The sequence below is a fragment of the Oreochromis niloticus genome, linkage group LG13, assembly GCF_001858045.2.
Source record: "Oreochromis niloticus isolate F11D_XX linkage group LG13, O_niloticus_UMD_NMBU, whole genome shotgun sequence".
Lineage (NCBI taxonomy): Eukaryota > Metazoa > Chordata > Actinopteri > Cichliformes > Cichlidae > Oreochromis > Oreochromis niloticus.
This window is the reverse complement of record NC_031978.2, coordinates 22,751,986-22,775,228: the sequence shown is the minus strand read 5'-3', so window position 1 is coordinate 22,775,228 and position 23,243 is coordinate 22,751,986. Positions and strand designations below refer to the sequence as shown.

The 23,243-nt window shown below is 39.8% G+C and overlaps 1 protein-coding gene across 5 annotated transcripts in view; it reads left to right on the top strand.

Moving 5' to 3' along the window:
* Nucleotides 1–23,243, top strand: part of macrod2 (mono-ADP ribosylhydrolase 2) — a 398,938-nt gene that overhangs the window by 189,402 nt on the left and 186,293 nt on the right. The window lies entirely within an intron of this gene.

Sequence of the window (23,243 nt, the reverse complement as noted above, 5' to 3'; positions counted from 1 at the left end):
GAGGTGTTTATTTGAGATTTTAAGATTTGAATGTTTCTCTGGTTATCCCCCGAGACTCAGTGTGAGTATTTCTGCTGACCTTATCTCTTACATGTAGTAGTACCAGCTGCTGTCCCCCTCCTTACTCTCTCTCTCTCTCTCTCATATATGTAGATAGATAGATATTTAAAACTGGATAATACTGAAGCAGAGGCTTTCCCAATGAGCCTATTATATAAACCCTAAAGGAGCTTTTTAGTTTGTCAGAGAACTAGATTGGTTATTGTTGCCCACATTTGACCCTCACTGTCAATAAAAATGTCTCCTTATGGGATATCAGTGTAGAGCTTACTCGGCGTCAGAGTTGTTGGTTGTAGAGCAGAATAAAGATGTTATGGATTTTGTTTGTTTTTTAGCTGCACTGGTTTCAAAGCAAAAACACATTATCCTCTCTCTCTGTCGCCTTTCGCCCAGTATGAGTGGGTGAGTTGACATTTTAATCCCCTTTTTACCGTTGTCTGTTTTTGTTTTTTGTTTTGGTTTTTTGTTTTTTTTTAAATTTGTATTGTAGCATAAATCAAAATAGAGAAAATGCTTGCCAAAATGTGTTTTCACATGTTGGAAATAAGAGAGACAAAAAGAGTTTTTCATGCACTACTCCGGTTTTCAACCATTATTGCAGACCTTTGCTTGGGCTCGGCTCCAATCTACTTCAGCTTTAGGAGCGGTAATTGTTATAATAGCCACTTTTTTTTCCATGTTTCCACCCAAACCACCTGAAACTTTTGCCGCAGGTATTGTTGTGTATGACTATACAGCAAGCTGCTCCACTCTAGTCCAGTATGTGGCAGTAATTTAGAAGACAATACACCAACAGTGAAATACAGCGTGAATGATAACAGTGCAAAAACAGTAAGCATGGCATGCTGCTATCGTTTAGGATTTCCTGCTTTGTGTATGAGTCAACTCTGGAAAAAAAAATGAAGATCACAAAGTGGGATCAAGCTCTCCAAAATGTTAGATGTAAGCGGTTTTCACTCATGCATTATAGCTCTGAACTTTTCTAGACATCACCAAGCAGAGGTTAACCCGAGAACCCAAACACCTGATGCAGCTGGGGGAAAAAAGCAGCAACAGGGGTTACTTGCACATACAAAATCAGGAAAAGCACAATAGGTTTGCTTTAATGCCCCATTAGTACCTTTAGAGTTCAGCTGCAGGAATAACGCTGCTGTCAGTATCCACATGGGGCAGAATATGTGTACATATTTGTTAAAATCAGTGAAATAATATAGAATATATATCCTACCCTGATTTCTACAGCAGGTTTAAGCATTTCAGTACATTATTTATTATATTTTAAATCTTTTTATATATGTAATTACTTTATTTTGGCTTTATTTTGATGGAAAATGGGGAAGACGTGCAGCAAAGTATCTCGTCCTCTGCTGTTTGTTTCTTTAGTTTTCTGTATTTATTTCAGCGCTCTTAGCTCGTACTTTTAATATGGGTCAGCTTATTTTTGTTTGATTATTTTGGAATGAGCTTCTTCTTTTTTTCCCCCACCTGCACCGCATTGTGCCGCAGCATATTTTATCAGTGTGAACGCTTCTTATTGCCTTTTTTCAGCACTTTATCACTGCACAAAAAGAAAAAGGAACAAAAAACATGAACTGAAAGGTTATATCGACATAGAAATATGTGCTTCAGGTGCTCGTTTCTTTTACCGTCTCTTTATCCAGTCTTTTGCTTTATTATCTGAACAGCTGAACAGCTCCGCGTCAGTGATGAGGTTTGGTGAACTGTAGTTGTTGCGAGGAGCTCTGTCTTTATCCACGCGGCCTGTTTGTTTTTGATAGCACATGATTAAATTTAGCTCAGATTTGCTGCCTCCTTCCACCTTTCTAACCGAGCGCGTGAGGCTTTTTTAGATGCAGCTTGTGATTGATGAGCTTTTGATTGGAATTGCGAATGAGACACTTTCATTACTGTCTGTCGAAGTGCATCCTGTTAGGGGGCAGTAAAGTCTGCGGCTGTCGGCGAGTGTGTGTGTGCGTGGGTGTGCATGCTGTTTGTGTGTGTTCACATCCTCGTGGCAGCCTTAGCGTTAGAGAATGGCATGACTTGATGATGAGGCCCGCTTAATAACATTTCACAATTGGTTTCTTCCAAAGCTGTGACTGCTCACAGCTCGAGAATGAAGGCCCAGATCACTTCCATAAACGAGACGCCTAACGACTGAGCTCCGATTGGCTTTTCCTCGTACTTATAGAAAAATCTGACCAATAATCTCCTCTTCACTCCCACCGAATAAAACCATTAGTCAAATTTGTATGCACAGCAGGTGAATAGGTGGGGAGCTTGCCGGGAGCCGGCTGTGCTGGAAAACAGAAAAGAAGATTGCCTGGAAAGTAGTAGAAAGCTGCACCACTAGGAGCAGGGGGAAAAAGGCTGTCGTTACATGTTGCTGCCGTTAATGTGTTGCCATGTCTGTTTTACACTTTAAAGTAAACTCTTTGTGAAGATAAGGTGCCCACAGGAACACTTTAAGAAGTGTGTCTTCATTAAAAAACTTGGCTCGCTTAAAGGAAGAACATAGACATTGTAATAAGACGGGTTACTTTTTCAGGTCTAATTTGATTATGCTTTGTAATTAAATTAAGCTATAATACAAAGGTCCCATGATATACGTCTCAGTTTGTACAAAGCATTTATTATACCCCCCGCTGTGATCAATTAGGCTGTCAAGACAAGTTTTATGAGATGCGCTCACCTCATAATCACCACTACGGGAAACAGTTTACATCTGCTCGCTCATCTATTCAGCGACCAGCTCCTAGTTAGCAGTGACACAAATGCATTGTGGGAAAGCTATTGATTGTTTTCCACCTTTTTAATAGTAGTGGTGCCAGATTTATTTGCAAAATAGTTCTCATCATTTCCTCATATTGGGGAAGCGTGACAGGCCATTTTGCTCCTGGCAGTGTCCCTATTTCATGTCACATTATTTCGTGTTTTGTTCAGGTCACCTTGGCACTAAACAGGGAAGCAGTGCCTGCAGCAGCTGTGATTAGAACAATGTTTATCAGCAAATGATGTTTCCTCAACAGAAACAAACGGCACATCATGATTACTGCTCAATTAGTGGGAGCCAACTCATTTATTTTCAGGTTTAGCCCGAGGTTCTCTTCTTTGTCTAAGTTGCTTATTAAAAAAAGGGAACAAAAGGTTACAATTCTTGCTCAAGAAGACAATAGGTGGGTCCTAACTCCTTGTTATAAACTAATACCATAAAGTACATTATACTTTACTAGCACTGCGGTGCTTGTTGGCACATTTGCACCTCATTTATCTTGTTATTCTCAGACTCTCTATATGAAAGCGGTTGTTTGTGACAACTTAATAACAGGATAATAAATGTATATGTTTATTTACTCTTCTTCCAAGCTCCGTAATTATTGTACAAAGCAAAGTAATCAAATATAGACGGTATTTGCATGACAACCGCTTCCACTGGCAGTTGTTTATCAGAATTTATTTATAAGCAACACAAACGCCATTCTGTCAGAATATCACATCGAAAACATCACCGATAAACACTGAATCTTTTTTATGTAGACACTTTTCTGGGTAGGTACCCAGACAAATATAAGTAATTGTCGTGTGTCGCAAAACGAGAGAGATTCGTTGGTTTTTGCACGTCTGTGGAATTATTACATTTGCAGCGAAGCACTCGACACTGCCAGGTTTCATTATCACCTTGACACAGGCAGTTGGGTTTTTACCCACAATCTGGATTTTATTCTACATTTTTGAAAACATTTAATTACTAACAAATTCAAACCATTAGAACTGAAACAGGAAGGAGGAACTTGTGGAAAAGGCAGAATGGCAACAGCCCCTTTCTCTATGTGGTACTCATCATATTACTGTCAGCTATTTACTTCTTCTTATAAATTATTCTTCTGTTATTTGTAGATGTTGATCTAACTATAAACATAAGCCTAAATAGCTTAATTACTACTTTATTACTACTAAATATGATTTTGAGCAGAAACTACATGTTTACTGAAAGAGGAACGGTCAGACACTTTAACCCTCAGACTCACATGTTTTAATTGCGAATATAGAAATTAAGACGGAAATGACTGAAAAGGCAAGGCAATACCTCAGAGGAACGACTACCTTTATTTGGCAGCCTTTTATTTGGATCACGGTTCTTTGGACATATTCCCAGAAAGATTCCCCTCTCTCTGCTATCTTGACTGTCTTTCACCCTCACTTAATGGTGCAGAACGGTAAAGGCTCGCCAGATAGGAAAATGAAAACTTGTGAATTCTTAAAACTTAAACCCTCTGGTGACAGTTAAAACGAATGTATAATGCATATGAATGTGCAGACGTTACATTTGATTTACCCTTGTGAAAACATCACATGCCTCTATCACGCAGTTTCTGTATATAAACACATAGAAAATAAACTATACTTTGAAGTCAATATCTATATCAGTCACCATAAGGATCTTAAAAATCTTGGTGATTTGGTAGTTTATAGACACCCTAACCCAGACACACGATAATCTTCTGTTAAAGGAAAAACCCCAAATAGGTTTCTCTCTTGTAACCACTGTATTTTTAACTAATCGAAATCATCATTTTATTACCTTCTCTTACTTTTTAAAAATATCCTGCATTATGATACAGTGTCTATAAACACTTTAGTGAAAAATAATCCGCCAGTTTAAATAGAAACTTTGACATTTTAGCATTTTCTGCTAACATGGAATGTAGTTAAAACCCTTTGCTACAAGTTGTAGCTACCGCTTACTGTGATGTGTTAAAATGAAGACAAAGAGTATTTTTCTCAAAAGTTTTGTGAGAAGTGATTAATACAGTGTCTCTTCTTTAACCGTGACTCAGTTAATAGCTGTAAGATGTGACTCATCTCTGCTGTGCAAGGCAACTACGCTTTTCTTTTGCCTCCAGAAGTCGAAGAAACAGTCCCTGAGCGGCCGTGCCTTTTTAGGTTGAAGCTGTGTTAGGAGATGTTTGAAGATTATTTGGAAAACCTGCAACTTGGTTTTTGTAGTCGAGTCATCAGGATATTGAACATTTGAATTTTAGCAATACCTGTAGCTTGACTGGAACTGCCGATTTAGATTAGACCGCTACTGTGAGTCACATTACACTGGTATAAGACAACCCCCCCCCCCTAAAAAAACCACACATGCACCCAGCTCCAGTGACTGCCAGTTTGAATCTGTGTGAAAATAAAACAGGACATCATGACTGATATTTTCCTGTCGACTTTTCCTCACACCGCTCTCGCCCTGTTTTGTCAAGAAGCTTCCTCTCCTTTCTGTATTTTCGACTTTGGTTCAGTGCACTTTGTATGTGCTGTGCCGTGTGCGCGTAAATGTGTGTGTTTGTGAGAAACAGCATGCATTATTTACACAGAATTTGTGATCCTGAAATCAAGCCATGTTTTTCTGTGTGGGAAACAGGTGTGTTTGGGGGGGGGTTGTTTTTTGTGATTCGTTTTGCCAATGGGTGCGGTATCCGACCTGTATCTGTGTCTGCAAAACACAATCAGCATCGCGGTGGTTTTTCTAATCCTTGCTTGCTCTCTACACTGCAAAATGAAAGCACATCTCATCTGCTATCACTCCAAAATGACAGAGCACAAGGTAATCCCTGTTCTCGAATGCCATCCCCTTGCGTCAAGTGCATAAAGATGATTTCTACATTTATTCCTCTCCTTTTCTCCTCTGATGAGTTGTATGGCTGCAGGCTTCTATATCCGCCTCTTGTCATGTTGCAGTGATGCAATTAGGTTTGTATCCTCCGTGGTCTCTGTTCTTTTGCAGAAAAAGGATTGCCTATAAAATACCTGTCTGTGCAAGCAGCTCGTGCCGTAATGAGTCAAACTCAAGCGTTGGGCTCACATAGGTGACATTTTTAGCAAAGCAGCCATTTCAGCAACAGATCATTTGTGTCTCTATATCTGGAAGTGTAGTGGCAGAAGGCTTCGTTTGAGTTTTCATGGATGAGAGATGCTAACAAGAATCCAAATACTTTATGCAGTTGCTTCTTCAAAACTCACATCCGCTACAGTGACTTTTACCATTCCTGCTCTCTGCCTTAACAGTGTGTGGAGTTCTAACTAGTGTTATCAAAAGCTCTCTACCAGAGGAGGTTAGGGCCGAGGGCTGGAGTGCCAGAGGTTAACTAGCTCATGTCCTAATGGATCTTCTCTGCAACTTGACCTGAGAGTCTTGGTGTGTTTAGCATTCCCTGCATGTAAGCTAACATATTCACCTCCACAGCCAAAAAGACTGCTCAGCTAACAAGGTTCCTACGCAGTATGGAAGAGTGAGCAGTCAGTAATTCCCAGGTTTGGATTACTGTAGGAAAAGCAGTGCTAGCCTGGAATAGTCTCTGCTGTTATCCTTATTTTTAATTAATTCAGAATTTCTAAAAATAAATTCATCGAGTAAGCACCACTGAAATTAAAGCAATATGGCTTATTATTAAACACATACTCCTAAGGACATTGGTCATATGTATATATGTCTTATGACGCTGTTAATCACATTACTAAACAATCAAATAATAATCTTACTATAATCACTGTAGCATACATAAATATGTTTGTAAGGACTCTATCTCCTTCTTACCAGGTGGGCCAAGTAAAACTTTGCACAAACGTTTTCATACATACCGCAACTCTTAACATCTACATGATAAATGTTTATTACAAATCCCAGTTCTTTTGGGTTTTTTTCTATAAATTATGTTCATTTCGTCTTCCTCTTGCGGATGCGATGATATGCTCGCTGTTTGTGTTTGTTGCACATCGCCCATACGTAAGTTAACGTCATCCAAATTTGTGTATTTTGTTTGAAGTGAATACAGAATGAAGAATTTGAAAAGGCGTTTATACACAATTCAGCAGTATTTATGTTGCAAAAACACATATAACGATGGTTAGTTTGCAGAGTTTGGCTATCCTTAGCAGCGCAATCAGCAGTAGCCTTGCATTCTTCCAGGCTATTGTCCCCACCCCCCCTGCAGAGCATCGCCATATTCATTATAGTCCCGTTTATTCTGATACAGCCAACATACAGCTGCTCTTTTTTTCTTTTTAAACATTAAAGTACTGCAGAAACACTGGCACGCCGTCATCTATTTACTTCCCTCGTTTACAACTTTACTTCATACAGACAGAGCGAGAGATGCAGCCGTCTGTCAGGGCTGCAGCAACAGTCAGTGAGTGGTGGTGTAGTAACATCTTTAAACTGTTGCACATTAATAAAATAAGAGCCAAAATTAGCTGTGGTTATTTGGTTGTGGATTAACATTTAGCAGGTTTAGTTAGCAACTAGCACCTAGTCATTGTCCAGTATGCTTTTTTATGCATTGAATGACCTGATCTGCCAAAAATGGGGCCTTCACTTTGTTCTGGGACGCCTGATTTTTTTCTTTCTGCTTAATAAAACACATACTTCAGCACTATGACAATATAGTTCTCCTTCCGTGGAAGCATAGACCTGTTTGCATATTCATTGACCTGTGCATATTAAATGTGACAGAGGTATAGAGTTACATTTTGGTTAGTTTAAGGCATGAAGTAATTCTAAAAATCTCTTATTAAAATGACATGCTGATGAACAGATAAGAGTTTTCAGAGGCTTAAGCAAAAGCAAGAGGACTTCTAGCTTTTATGAGTTATGCAGGTCTTTTCATACATTTTCAAATTTTTCTATGTGAAGAAACTTAAATTTCAATTTTTTCACCTCATTTTCTGGACTTTTATGATCACAGTGTTCTTGAAATTATTTGGCAACATTACAGTATTCATACTGAGTCATGTCAGTTTGAAATAAAATGGCGACATGTTAAACAGTGTTGCGGAAACGCTGTTTCTCTTCTGATCTCAACAAACTTTTTCTATTTTCCAAGGTAATGTGTCATAGAATGAGATCAGCACTTGTGCCCCTGCTGATATCCCCTGTGACTCACATTTTTCTGATCTACAGGAGGTTGACACCCACTGTGAACTCTCTTGCAGTATTCCTGTGGACCTTATCTCATATATTTCCTCTGCTTCCCTTTCTCAAATTACTTTAGTCTCTCCATTTCTCTAGATTGAATTTTTTTTCCCCTTAACCTTTACTAGCCCCACTACATTTTGCCTAAAAATGTTCATTTTCTCTGTAAATTACAATTAAAACGTGACCCTCATCTCCTAAGATAACTTCATCTTTCCAGCTGGCAGCACACAATCGCTTCCCAAAACTATTTAACAGAGATGATTCCCCTAACTGCTCTAAACATCCTTGCTGCCCCCTTTGCTGCCTTTTTCTTACGGTCAGCACATTGCTCTTTGCCCAGAGTGGAAGAAGCCATTCTGCTTGCTGTCACCACACAGACAGATTCTGGGCTGCTCTTGTCTGAATGATGGATCTGGAGTAGTCAAAGACTGCTGACTCCTTACTGACCACCTCTCTCTCACCACCACACGTCGGCTCCTTAGCCCACCAGCAAGGGCCGCCATGATGGATAGGGCATCCATCGCTCAGCCCAGCCCAGCCCACATCTCCCCTCCACCCTGCAGGGCCTTTGTCAGTCAAGCCTCTGGTGGTAGAGCACTGATTGACACAGCAGAAAAAAAGACAAGCAGGTAAACATAAAAGCCATATTGTTTTCTGCCGATCTGTGTGAGTGTTTTGAGGTCACTTACAGTTCATCAGCGGGCCCAGAGAGAGAACTGAAATGCCTGGTCGTGGACGCAGTTTTTCCTTTTCTGTTGATGACTTCATTCGCTTCCTTAAATGAGTTTTATAACATGACTCTGTGTACTCTCACATTTACTGTAGATGCAGAACACTTACAGCATTTTAGGTTTTGTATCCCAAACGACTGAGCTAATTCCTTGAAGACACTAAACACCCAACAGCACATCCTGCAGCTTGTTTTGTCAACTAACTGACTGGAGTTGTTTCACTTCCCACTAGAAAAGTTGGTATTAACAGAGAGGCTTAACTGCTGTTGGTGCCCTGATACCATATTGAAGTGAGTGGTTCCCACCGGACTTGAAAAGTCTAGCAGCAAAGACCGAGTAGATTCTTTGCACATTTTCTTTTAAATGCTGACCTTTCATTCATTAGCCGATCTTTTTTGGCCTGTCAGTTTAATTTATGTGATCACTTATCCGCATGAGGGCATTATTTATTATTCATATTATATTAAATTAATCTCACTGATGTTTTTGGGTGTGCTGACTTTGCTGTTTTTTTTTTGTCTCCATTCCCTCTTTTCCTTCCAAGTAATAAATGGATATTTATTAGTATCAGGTATGAAAGATACACCACCATATTATTATAATTTTTAACCACACATGATACACTGTGTGTTATTTTAAGCCTCTTCCAGCTATTCTTGGCTGTGTGCTTATATTGCAAGAAGTTAGTGCTGCAAAAATGACTTTACACCAGCATTGTCTTCCCATGGCTGAATGTAAACCTACCAGCATTTTAAAGAAACCTGAAATATACAGTAAAATGCACTAGTCAAGTTAATAGATGCTGTATGGAATTGGTTCAGTACACAGAGTAAACAGTTTCAAAGCATTATGGCAAACTATTACCCAAAATAAATATAATCTATGAGTGTATGTCTGTTTATGTGGAGATGCGCTTTCTTTTTCCTTTTCTTTGTATGAGCTTGGAAATGAATGAGTTTAGTTAATCTTTGCATGTTTTTGATGCATGTGCTAAACTACATTTAGAGGAATAATATCAGTCTTTTTCCAGATTAGACATTTTTGACTCTTACTGCACCGTATTTGCACTTGATATGTCCCATTTTAGTGATAAGATGATAACTAAAAGCAGAATACCCCCTTCGGTTTAGCTGGAGTACCCCAGGGTGTCTCACCGGGAGATGTTTTTCAGCTAAGGCGAGGTAATTTTCACTTCCAGTCTCTTGGTTTAATAGGCACAGCGTGTCACATTGGCTGTGTTCCCTCTCCAAAAGAAACAAAGAATGTAGAAGTCAAAGTGACACATAATTGCTCCGTTACCAGTTTAGTTTTTCTTTTTAAATTCAACATAAAAATTGAAAATCTTACCGGGTATTTTTATTTCTTAAATTTCACGAGGAACAAAATCTTAGTTCAACTGACTTACAAAAATTATTGCACTGTTAGGTTTTACTGTATTATCAGTGTTTTGGGGATTATTGCTAAAAAATTGAAGCCATTGCGAATCAGATGCTTTCCAGGTGGTATTAGAAGGTGGATCAAAATATTTTTTTTTTTCTGTGTTCACAATTCCACCAATTTTGACAAGATCTCCAACACCACTGGCTGACGTGTAGCCCCAATCCATGGCAGAGCTCTCACTCTGTCCATACTGACAACAATTTGAACCAAAATGTTCAGATTTGGAGTCATCACTCCAAAAGAGTCCAGTTCTTCTGTCATTTGGCATACCTCAGCCTTTTCTTCCCATTTCCCTTCCCTCCTTGACAGCCACCTTTCCACTGAGACCATTTCTGATGAGGCTTCGGTGAACAGTAGATGGATCACCAGAAGGGCCAGGTGCATCGCTCAGGTCCTGTGTCAGGGCTCAGATCTAAAAGGCTGATGGGATATTTTTGTCACCCTGCCAGGCGGGAAGGCGGCATAGTCACCTCAGATTATCAAATTGAACCATAGTTGTATCTACTAGGAGGCTGAGGGGTACTGACAGGGCTGGTACTGACAGAAACCAGTATATTTGAGGACTAAGCACTTCCACTTCTTCTTTTGTCCTCCCCTTGCCCATTTCCTCAGTTTTTTTAAGGACTTACTGCACACCATGCTGAGTTATGTCAAGTTTTTGGTTAATAGCTCTTATGGCTCAGATTTCACTGTTAAGTGGCTTATCAAACAACACATTTCTCTGAAAATGGGACTGTACAAGGATGGGACTGAAAATGGGTGAAAAATGTATCCAGTGTCCAAAATCAAACTTTGACAAACCTTCAGAAAGCCTACAGTTCTATTGATTGAAAAATGCATGATGTCATTGGCTCCTTAAAAGCAAAGTATAAAGAAATGAGGGCTGGTTCAGGACCTTTGCACAGTACTGCATCGCATAATCACAATAAACATGTTGTCAAGTTTTAATAATTTCCCTGACACATGGATTGCTCAAATTATATTTTATAATTCAAAATAATCAATTTCTTTTTTGTAATAAAGGGACGTTACATCCAATCCTTAAAACTGTTATATTTGATCTTTCTTTTCTGGGTCACCAGGCAATAGCAATTCAAGCCTGAGCCCACAGTACACCAGGAGGATATTGCATTCAAAGCAGTTTACAAGCTCATTACTGCCCTTTTAAATATCTACTTAACTGGTGTATATTTGATGAAATACCAATCCAAGCAGAAATCACCATGCTGCTTTTTTAAGGCTGAAAATATGAAGCTTTCTCTCACCATTGGTCCAATTGCCCATTAGGTTTGAGTTGAGTCTGATGAAAAGAGAAAAAGAATCTGTTTACCCTCTGAATAAAATCTTTTTCACCTCATTCATTCATTGCCATTGAGTAAATTACTCCCCTTTTAAATTAGACAATTCCACCCACTGTTTTTTAGCAGAAAAGGCAACCAATTTAACAGCAGAAAAAGCGAGCCCTTCAAACTGATTGTGTATGCAATGCAACCCTGTGAAAATAAAGCAGAGCTGTTTTTCATAGGGGCAGGGAAAGGTGGGAGTGATGAAGGCTCTGTTTTTTTCCAGGCTTACTGTAGACAAAACTAAGCTATAAAAAAAAGTTATCAAAGAAAACTGATGAAGCAATGATCAATGAAAGCATTCCCAACCAAACGGTAATGCACGGCAAAAAAGTAAAATTAAAAAGTGATGATTTTATATTCTTCAAGAGCAGTGTTTCGACGTTGTTTTGAGCACGCCTCCCAATCAGAGGAGGTAACATTGGAAGTTGAAAAAGTCTGTGAAGTGTGTAATGAGGTGACACCTGATATTCTCTTGGGTCTGTGTTGCATCGGGCTGTAAGGCCTCCATCTGTCAGGGGCCACCAGTGGCTAATCTCCCCCTGCATACTAGGAACTGATCCCACTCACCTCCAACCTGAATTATTCATTATTCACACACAGACTTTAGCCCACACTGAGCTCTATTTAGTCAGAGGAAAATGTCCTGCTCTGCAAGACAAACAGGGAGCCTTACCTAAGCGTGAGGTAGCAGTTTTGGCTGTCCCTGTCTCACTGCACTTCTTTACTTCTCTCTGATAATTCACACCTTCTGCTGCTCCTTTGTGCTGCTCAGATGACTAAGTGGGGAAATGGGCTGTGGAAAATGATCATCAATGCAGCTGGCCTGCTGACAAGAAAGGAGCATTTTCTCTTCTGTTCTCAAGAAAAGGAACATCCATTTAAGCCCTGCACGATTCACAGCGCTCTTTTTTTTATTACACGCGATTGTTTAGATTTCTAAAGATTGGATGTTTTTTTTATCTACATTTTGGTCAGCTTATACATGTTCTTTTTATTAGCTAGTGAGGTTTTAAAAGGTATTATGGTTCACGTGCTATTCTGATAAGTGTACAAAGCATAAATAATACCATGAATCACAACGGAAATACTAATTGTTTAGCTGCTCTGTCGTATAAATCGTGGATTTCTTTGCTCTGCTGGATTTTCCTTACAGCTCCTTAATGAGACATTTCACATGAATATACATCCCTCCATCATATTTAAAGATCGTGTATTTGGTGATTGGACGGCCGGGGTTGAGGGTGTTACAGAACCACAGTTTGCTTTAAAGCGACGCCGTTCGTTACCAGAAACAAAAGGAGCAATTTGAAATCATAATGAAGCGTTTATTGTCTTATGGGGATGGGAAATGTGGCGTGTGGCACGCTCTGCCTCGTAAATCTCTGGGTGTCACCCACGGCATGCAGATGGATCTCCTCTCCTGCGGATGTCTCCAGCCCCATAGAGCGCAGCTTCGGCAGACTAATGAACACAGAGAGCCTTGAGAATGGTAAACAAGTGCCTGATTAATTGGTCCTCTGCTTCCATTATTTTAGCAGTGGAATACAAAATGCCCTACAATGGAATATTTTTGATCAGTTTCCCTTTTTTTGTACCTTACTTCACTAGAAATGCGGGTGGCTTCTCTGTGAAGGATAGTGTATGCCAGTACTGTCCTGCTTAAAAGAATGGAAACTACTCTCAAACTATTGCAGCTCAATTAGATTACAAGAAGAGCCTTGGCACTTGGAACTGTATGTAACTGACCCTGTTTAGAAAAACAGGCAATCTCATAAGAGAGCTAGTTGATTATGGTGCATCTATCAGGAGTCCTTTAATCAGTGCCAGTCTTTTTTGTTGTTGTTGTTGTTGTTGTTTTTCAAAGGCACTATTTGGCACTAAATTAAGCAATGCAAAAAAACAATATTTGAACCTTGAAAATGTCCACTGCAGTCATTTAGTATATCACTCACGCACAGCAACTTTGAAAGAGTTGACAGGATGATCAAAAGATGAACCACATTGGATGTCTCTGGCTGTCAGAAAGCACTGTGGATCATGATTTATTAAATTATCTTTTGATTTTCGTCTTATGAAATATATTATGTAACCATCTTTGTGCCAAAAAAAAAAAAAAAAAGTCTCAACTTTCCCTTGTAATGCGTACATGCCTGATACTGTGCACGTAGACAGGCTCAGCGGTTGGTAAACTCAAAAATTCCAGGCAGAGGTCCGTGTCTCGCGCACTTATGGGTTTGTTGAGTGACTCTGGAAACTGCAGCTCTTTTGGAGCGATCAGGTTGACGAGGTGAATTGTGATTGCGAGTGTCTGCAAAGGCCCTGCTGCTCCAAATCCTGCTTTAGTTTACTGAAATTTTTAAAAGGCCCAAAGAACTTGAGCTCTTGGCTGCCTCTCACCACACTGCTCTCTGAATCATTGAAGGGCCATTGGATTATCAATGCATGAGAAAGTCCTCAGTACTAGCACTTTAGAAAAAGCCTTTAAAAAAAAAAGGCATCCAAACAAGTGCGACTCATCCGAACGTGTCTCCAAAAAATACGAGTGTGCTTTGTGAGTTTTAAGTGTGCTCCTTTGTCACAGTGATCTGACAGCTCCTGTCACTGTGGAGCCTACAGCGCTCATATTATTTGACTGCTTGCAAGCAAATCTTTATTACATTGTTCCGTAAGTATTCTTTTTAGCGCCACATCCCAGTTTGCTTGTTGTCACTGATTATGATGTTAACGCTTTTGCTGATAGATGACTTGAATTACCATGAACAGTCATTAGCTGCTTGCCTAGCTGTGACAGGTGGTCAGAGTTGACCTCTCCGCACTACCTTAAGCATGTTATGTCTTCATCTCTGATTGCGTGCCACTCCAGACAGATCATTTTTCAGCTTCATAGCTGGATACACTTTCATACGGACATAACATTGCAAGTCTGTTTTCCCCTTTCAACAAAGGCAGATGCACCATTGTAAATATGTACTTATCTGTGCTACAAAAGGACTGATGTTGAAAAAAGTATCAAAAAGCGAGCCTGCATATTAATGTTTGCATATTTTGGCACAGATGAGTCATTATGCTTTGAATGTGCCGCACCCCCTTAGCGAACACGCTGTTGCAAAAATCCACACAGTGTTATAAAAAACATTGCACTGCTACTCTAATTTTCCATGCGTTTTGGTCCATCATTTATCTGAGCAGGCAATTGGGCTGCAAATGTCATCCTGCATGACCTCTTTTTCCCCCTCGATTAGACATGTTATAATTTGTTTGCATGCAATCAAATGCCATTGTTTTGCCGTTTTCTACTTTTTGGTTTATTTTTGCCATCTTAATCATGAGTTTGCAGCGATCAAAAGTTAGTAAAAAGAGCCCATGTGCATAAATTTGTTTCCAGGAGCTTTGATTGTCAGGCGTCTATTCGGAGGATCAGAGAATGAACGTGTGAATGTTTTCATCACAGTTCCAGTGGAGCATCTCGTATGATTCTCACAGCAAAAACTCTGCCACATCACAGCAGACGTGCTATATCAAATGTATCCAGTATAACCGTAATGATAAAATCGTAAACCTCCTCGGGCTTGTAGATAGCCTAGTTAGGCAGCAGTTTGAATTTTGTCTTGGGACCCATCACTTTTAAACCCACCTTGATTCTAAAGACACTCTTGTTCCCTGTGAGTTAAACATATTGTAAAACAGCGATTGTTTTGTGAACTCTCAGTGATTCAAAAGGTTGAGACTTCTTATACTGTAGATACCGAACAAGGATTTTTTTTATATGTATGGTTGCTCTGTTGGGATTGCTCTGTTCTTTGTAACTCCACGATGAGAACCAGCATTTAAATGTGCGGCTGAATGGAGCTGTGGCGTCTTACTGTAATGCAGTTTTTGTGGCAGGTATCTTGCATTGCAGTACTGGGGGGGGGTGCACTGCTTGAGACTGCTGAACATTTCTGATAGATGTAGAACTGAATGCTGAGTTTTTCTCATGCTTCCACTCTCTTTTTCCGAGAGTTCTGGGTAAAATGTTTGTAATGCAAATAAGGGCACTTCAAAGAACAGCTTATTAGCATTTTCAATAGGAGAAATGTTCCATTGTGTGGAAAATTCGATTATTTGAAATTTTTTTCCCTCCTTTTGTATGTTAGAACGAACGAAATGAAGCTTGTGTTATCGTTTTTCTTAAAGTTTCCAACTTTGCTAAATGTTAAATACGTGACCTTGTTGGCTCTTATCTCATTCTTTGGCTCATGTGCAAGAATTAGTCCGGCCGGGATAGTCGGACACATCTGATTTTGGAAGCACAGAGATTGATTGGGTGCTGTGTTTTTATTCAGTGTTTCGCCACCTCGGGCGACGTTTCTCCCTTTGTGCTGTGGGATTCAGCAGCCCAGGCTTAGTGTCATTGTTGAGTTCTATATTAAGACTATTGATTACACTGTAAGTGTGGCAGTGCGGCTGAAGCAAGTAACACGCCGGTCCTATCACTGTTTTGGTGTTTCTGAACAGGCACACTTGTCTGGCAGGTGAGCAGATAAATAACCCTTAGTGTCATTTTTTTTTTAACGAATATTTGTATTTAATAATGTCAGTCAGCTGTCTGCAGCCTTTCCCTCTTAAACGCCCCTGAATGAGCCAAATAGCTTAAGCATTCAATTTAATTGGTTGAACCTGTGTGGAATTTTCTCCATTCACGGCAACGCCTTGTGCTCCTGTGCCGAACAGATGCCGATGTTCCCTGCAGCATCGTTGATTATGACTGGTATCGTAGTAATTGAGTTGCTGTCACACTGTTGCGCCTGTGCTGAACTCCACAGCCCGACTGGAGCCTGCTTCTGTCAGAGAGCCTTGGGCAGGCGGGTGGCAGTTGATGGAAAAAGACCGAGCAACCACAGCAGCCCATCAAAGAGCACCAATTACACCCTTTTGAATCATTTATGATCTTCATTGTTTTCTCAAAAAAAAAAAAAACTGCACAGAAACACTTCACATCCTCTCGGCTGTACTTTTTTTTTAACTTCTTCTCCAAGCTGAACCTGGCGACTGCTGCTTCCAGGAAAGACCTGGACAAAGATGTCATCCTCGGCATTTGTGCGCCTCTCTCTCTCTCGTGTCCCTCGAACAGGTGCCTGTGAATGAGTCACCCCTCTTGTGTGCTAGAACAAATTTTGAGGGGAAGTAATGACTGTTAAGAGCTTCACAAACATATGCAATGCAATTATGCTTAATTATGGGTGATCAACATTTGCATAATCTTTATCCCAGCTACTCCTCAAGAACCAATCAGATGTTGTTGTTTTTTTCAGCATGAAAGTCACATGAATAATTTATATCAGTAAAATATATCTATTCTGTGTGTCTCAGTGATCTCAGTGGCTATTCAGCCTCCTCAGTCATCTATCATTTATGATGGAGAGAGTTAGGAAGGCTCCCTGATTGAGCTAATGAATGCAAATGCACTGTGCAACTAGCAGGGGTCAGTAGCTTCACTCCCTCCTCCCTATACCTGTTTTCTTCACTATCAATTCGCTCCAAGCCCATAAACAAATGTGGCATGTCATTTACTATGGGTGTGAAACGATTAATTTTCATAAAGAAGGAAAGAAATGGCCATCTCTTTGGTACTTGGGGCACCTGCATGTGTTTTGACAGTGACGATAAGCGTACATGGCAGCTCAATTACGTTCTCAGCCCTCGTTTTCTGTTTTATTTAGGTGATGGGAATCCTCTCTGTGAGCAACCCTTATTGTTAAATACATGGAAAGTTGCATTTATGGTACCACCTGCACTATTGCTTTTTCATTTGGCACCCCGGTGCGTCGCATGATACTCTGGTGCTCGCCCTCATGTAAAAAGAACATTTTTAATAAATGGGAGGCACATGCGTATACTCCACAGCGGGCTGCCTCATGCATAAATGCTGCGCTTTGCCTGTTTCTGTAGTCGCTGTGGTCCACAAGAGGCTCGTGGAAAAGCATTGTATTGTATCGTACAACAGCTGCGTGCCATTAAGTTATGCTGTTATGTGCGTCGTCTATATATTTCAATCTTTTCTGATGTATGCTGTGCATCGCACTCTCAGTTTCTGGCATGAGTTAAATGCATTTAAAGAAACCTCATAATCGATGCGAGACATCTTTACTTTGAAGAATCGTTTGGCGTCATGTATTAACAGTTTCTTTTAACTGTGAACCTTAGTTGATCCGACTTTAAGTGGGTTTTTTTATAGAGCAGCTACACTGAAAGCAGACCAGAAAGCAATAAACGATGCTCCTCTCCTTTGTTTCGCACTATCCCAGTAGCTTTAACCTTTGATTATTAACTATTATGTCTGTTCACTTTAGTGGATCTTTAGCTTCTCTATTTACCGAGTCACTGATGGATGAGCGTTTTTCCTGAAATCCTCTGGACACCCGCTTCGTGCTTTCCGTGTCATTTTTTACCCGCCTCAATTTGGTAGCGCACAGACTGTGTCCAATTGAAATTAAATTCATAAATTGTCTCACTAGCAGATGGTTTTGGCATACAAGACTTTATGATTTGTACCAGTCAGACATTTAAAATGCATTTTATGTATTTGGCATTTTGTTTGTTATTTTAGAGGCCTATTATGTCAACTAAGACTAATGATTGGAATTGTGGATTAATCAGGTTTTGCAGTGAAATTGTTAGATGTAATATTCAAAATTGAGTGAGACAAGCCTCTATCCTCACTATAATCTTTACAGTAATGTGGCTAACATCTCTTTAGATGGTCAGGTATTGTATGCTGTCTGTTTTGAGTTTTTCGACCCAAAATGTAAAAGTTTTATTTAATAAACACATATCTAATGGACAGTGGGTTTTCACCGACACGAGTGGCTGATTTTTACAGAAAGGACACATAATGGACAGTCACTGACTCGCCGTATTCTTTCACACTGCAGCACTTTTATTCACTATATTCATATATTTTAGCCAGAACTGAAACAGCCGTAAATACAAAGACTGAGTGACATTATCTGCTGGCAGTACTTATATGCTGGGGTTTTTTCCTCTATCCCTGGCTTCCACAGTTTTGACAGCACAAAGCACTCCTCCCTCCACACAAAAGCACACACACACACACACACACACACACACACACACACACACACACACACACACAGTGTTTCCTTTTCCACATGTCCAAATGTGAAGCTCTACCAGGGTTGTCTACCATTGCCAGTGTGACCTTACTTTTTCCCCCCTCTGTAGGCAGACAGAGTCTGTTCTGACAGCTCTGCTTTTGATATTTATATTTCTACAGAATTTTAATTACTTTGTGCTCCATCTTTCATGCCTCTCCATTGTAAGCATGCCCATAACCACACGCAGTTGTGTTGTTTTACACCCCGGCTCCCAGATATTGACTTTTTCATTCACAAACACATGTGTCCCTCTCTGTTTTCCCCAGGGCATTAGCATGCTGTGTTCACCTGCCTAACAGGATGAAGCACGCTGTACCGTAGACATAACACACACAAAACTTCTCTTTGACGTTTTCTGTTTTTACTCAGACTTTGTTGCTATTTATCTGATTTCTCTTTTCTTTTTTTTTTAAAATCATTGATTGTGAGCCAGGCTACGATGTACAATGCTGGTTCTGCATTGCTGCCTAATGAAAGAAGAATAAATGCAACAAGATCCATTTAATGCACAATGCACTGAAGCAGGAAAACATCCCATGTAAGTGTGTAATACAGCATACAGCATTATTTAATCCGTAAACACATGCCTTGGAATGGATTATCCTGCTTATGCTCTGGTCATTCAGACAAAACCCTAAAACACCTTCACTTCTCTACAAATCAGCTCTAAATGCTTTTTTTCATTATTATATTTTTTGCTTGCATCACAGCAATTGATGCAGCGCTATTACAGTATTGATCAAAAAGTAATAAGACGTTACAGATTTGCAGTGGTTGCACACAAAAGTTAGATATATTACACATCATCCGGTAGTATTAATGAAGACAATTTATTAATATGTAATTGGCATGAAGAGATGCAATAGTTTTAACAGCAAGTGAAATAATTAAATGAACATCTATTGTTTGCAAACAACACTTTAATCAAAAAACAAGTAAATTGTAACCCTTTAACAAAATAACTATGACAAACTGCCGGCGAGATATGAAAACGAGTCTCTAATTTCAGGTGGATTTTGATTGCGTCACTTAACCGTTGGCACGCCGTTCGTTAAATTCAGCTCCCGTGTTTTCAGTAATTGCAGCAAACAGTAATCACAACAAGACAATTTCTGATTTTTGTCAGCAGCCTCTGTGCTGATGCGATCAATCTTTATACTTTACTAATGAGTGTAAAACAAATACCTCAACCAACGCGTTAATCCCAGCTCTAAAGGACAATCTAAACCATGCCTCCAGTTAATCAGAAGAGATTTGCTTTTCCACACTCTCACCTTTCTTTTATCCTTTTTGAATTTGTTCAACTTTACTTTGCGTTTATCGTGGCTAGATTTTTGCCAAATTCACACCTGCTATCATTTATACTGCCTGCTAAGAATTAGGGGGGGAATAAATAGCGTTATAGCCCTGCTGATGCTATCAGTTTAACATAAAGAGGCTCTTTCCAGATAGAGAGCCTAACATGCTGCCTTTCTGCATGCCAGATATTCTGAGATGAAACAGGGCAGCAATAAATAATTGTGAGTGACATTTTTCACTTGAGCACATTTGCTTGCTTTTCAAAATGTCCATTATATGCAAAACAGAAGAATGTGTTTTGTCTCTGCTGGATACATGCATGTGGTTCAAGCGGCATGAAGCCCTTTAAAGGGTATTTATCTAATCATATGCATAGTTTAGAAATGTGATAGGTTTGTCAGCCAGTTATGATGTGACGGTTTGTTTTTAGATACTGAATTTCCCGACAGCCCAGTGTTTGTGTGGACGTAAAGGGGGACCCAGGTTAGGCGAGCATAGCATCCGTTCTGTCATGTCAAAGCACATTGTTTGTGGCAGCTCGGAGACAGAGTCTCACTCCACTTCCCCTCATGGCCGAACTTAATCTTTCCCTCGGTCCCCATTGAAGCGTTCCTCCTGCAGACCCTGCTCCCGTGAGGAAAATATCATGAGAACGTTCAGGTTTTTCTTTTGAGCTGCATTTTTCTTGAAAGCAGGCAATCTGTAGTCTAGATAGTGTTACAGCTTACTTCTACCTCCCTGTTTATCTTGCCTGTGACCTGTGAAATCATGTAAATGCTAATGGAGCTTATGCCAAGAAACTAGTTTCTTATTTTGATTTATTTAACTTAGAGCTATTTAAACTGGAATTCTATCCAGCAAACTTTCATTTTCTTCACAGCCCTGTCATCAGGTAATTATTAATAAGGACATGAGCAGCAGGAGACACCAGTTCAGCCAGAAGGCATATTCATTATGTGTTCTCTGTGTCTGCAGTGGTTTTAGGCTAGTCTGCGGTTGGTAGCTTGAGAGCTCAGGGTGAAGAGAACAAGATGGCTACCTTGGGCACCATTTCTGGCACCGTTGTTGGAGAGAAGCAGTCTGTATTACTGCTTTAGCATCATGAGTACGAGTGAAGCCATTTTCTTTTTCTCTGACAACTAAGCAGAAACATTAAAGATTCATTAACTGCTGTCAGCTCGAAGCTTATTTCAGAGTGGCACTCTGATGGCTCTCAACATAGGCTCGTCCTGAAACTAAATCTTCTTTGTACTTCACTATATCGCTCTCTCTCCGTATATATATGGATCACAGGAAAAGAATCCACTTTGTGGTGTGATTAAAAAGTGCAAAGTCAGTCAGCCAGATCTTTTGTGTCCATCAAGTCCATTTGCACTGTGCATACAGATGCTGTGCACTTCAGTTTCCCATGTAAATGATAGAATCAACAATTATTCTGTTCATTTCTGCATTGATCCCTGTGATAGTTTAAATTTAATGGCTTTGTGCTTTAGAGCAGTCAAACACCGGTGCGTTTCGATAAGAGGATCTGCTTGATAGGAGCTGCATCCTGAAACACTTTGTTGCATCTCCATAATCTCATGTCCTTCGAAAGATATTTAGAAATCTGAAGCATGCATAATATCCTCCTCTTAATCGCAAATGGAAATTTCGCTCTGTGATTCATGCAACAGCTACAGTCAGGATCTTGTCATTATTCAGACAAATGAGGATTTGGATTCAGAGAGCTGCTTTTTAATTTTACTGGCAGTGTTACCAATCTCCAGCCTGTTTACCTCCTGCTTTGATAAAGCTTTTTAATCCTCGTTTTCAAAGCCCGAACTTGTTTTTCCTTATGTTTTCCTCCCTCACGTGGATAATAAACAAAACTTTTTCAAATAGTTGTGTTCTAAACGAGAATCTAATTTGCTGTGTCTATTAATTAAAAATAATTGAAATACTGTGTGTGCATTGCAGATAACAATTTCTTTTCTTGTGAAGAGGTTTTACTTTTTTCCTATCCAGGGAAGGAAGAAAGGCTTTTCATTCAGTATAAAAAATACAAAACCGATGGCTATTAGTTGCACATGCTGACTGCTGGCTATATAGTTAATAGCTGTGTCTATATCTGTGGAAAGCGCAGACCAACTGAGACCGCTAAGACACAATGTGGAAAAAGGAAACATGGAAAGACTTTTGTGGGATGGCATCTCATCAGCTGTTCCCTGTCATCCAATTCATTTTGCATCTGGAGCCTCTTGGGTCTGCAGGAGAACACACTTTGCATTATTTAGATGGGCAATCACTCAGAGATCCCTCTGTTTGGCCCTGCAGAGGAGCAGGGGTCTAAAAATATCACCTCAGCAATGTGTGATTTTCTGTGTCATATCAATGAGACCTCCAGGTATGTGCATTTGTCTTCAAAACCATATTTCAATGTGAAAGTGGCAAAGGGATGAATGCCTGCGTGGATGCGAGAGGATTCACACAGTGGGTTTCCTAAATAGGTGTCCTAGATTCCTCACTCTACTGCAGCCATTTGTTTGATGGACACAAAGACAATTATGTATGAAGGAATTGTCAAAAATTGCTGACGCTGATGGACGCAATCATTTGTGCCGGGTCGGCATTATCGTACGATCGCCGTCGTCATTCATCGTCAGTCTTTTGTACAGAACAGTGAAACTGGGTGGGGGGGGAAAAACAATATCCTAAATATGTAAGCTCAAGATAATTTTGCACCACTGCTAAATGTCAGGGCTTGCATATTCACTGGAGAATTTATTATCCTCATCAGCATCATCATCACCAAACCATTTTCCTAGCATATTTGAATACACTTGTGTGGCAAGTTTGCATAACTTGGCAGTGGTAGTCGCTCAGACTTTAAAATGTTTACCAGTGTCGTTTGTCATTTGTTTCCACAGATTCATCGTACTGCAGACCTCTGTGGGATTAAAGCAGTTTGAGCTGTATCGGTTGAAATAAATAGCTGCTAAGATCTTACAGCAGCAGCAGCAAAATTCAAAAATTCATGTAGTTTCATTAAAAAAGTGCTTCCGTTTCAACAAAGTGATTAATTAGGTGTTTTAAGACTTAAAGAGTAGTTCGTTTCCTTTATGCCGTAGGAAAGTTTAGAAAGGCGCTACAAAAAAAGATGAATTAATGAATGGCAACTTTATCTTAATGTGAATGCATTCCCATTTTTCCAGTATAAGTGACAATGAAAGATGAAGAGAGCCCATTCAGGCAGAAGTGT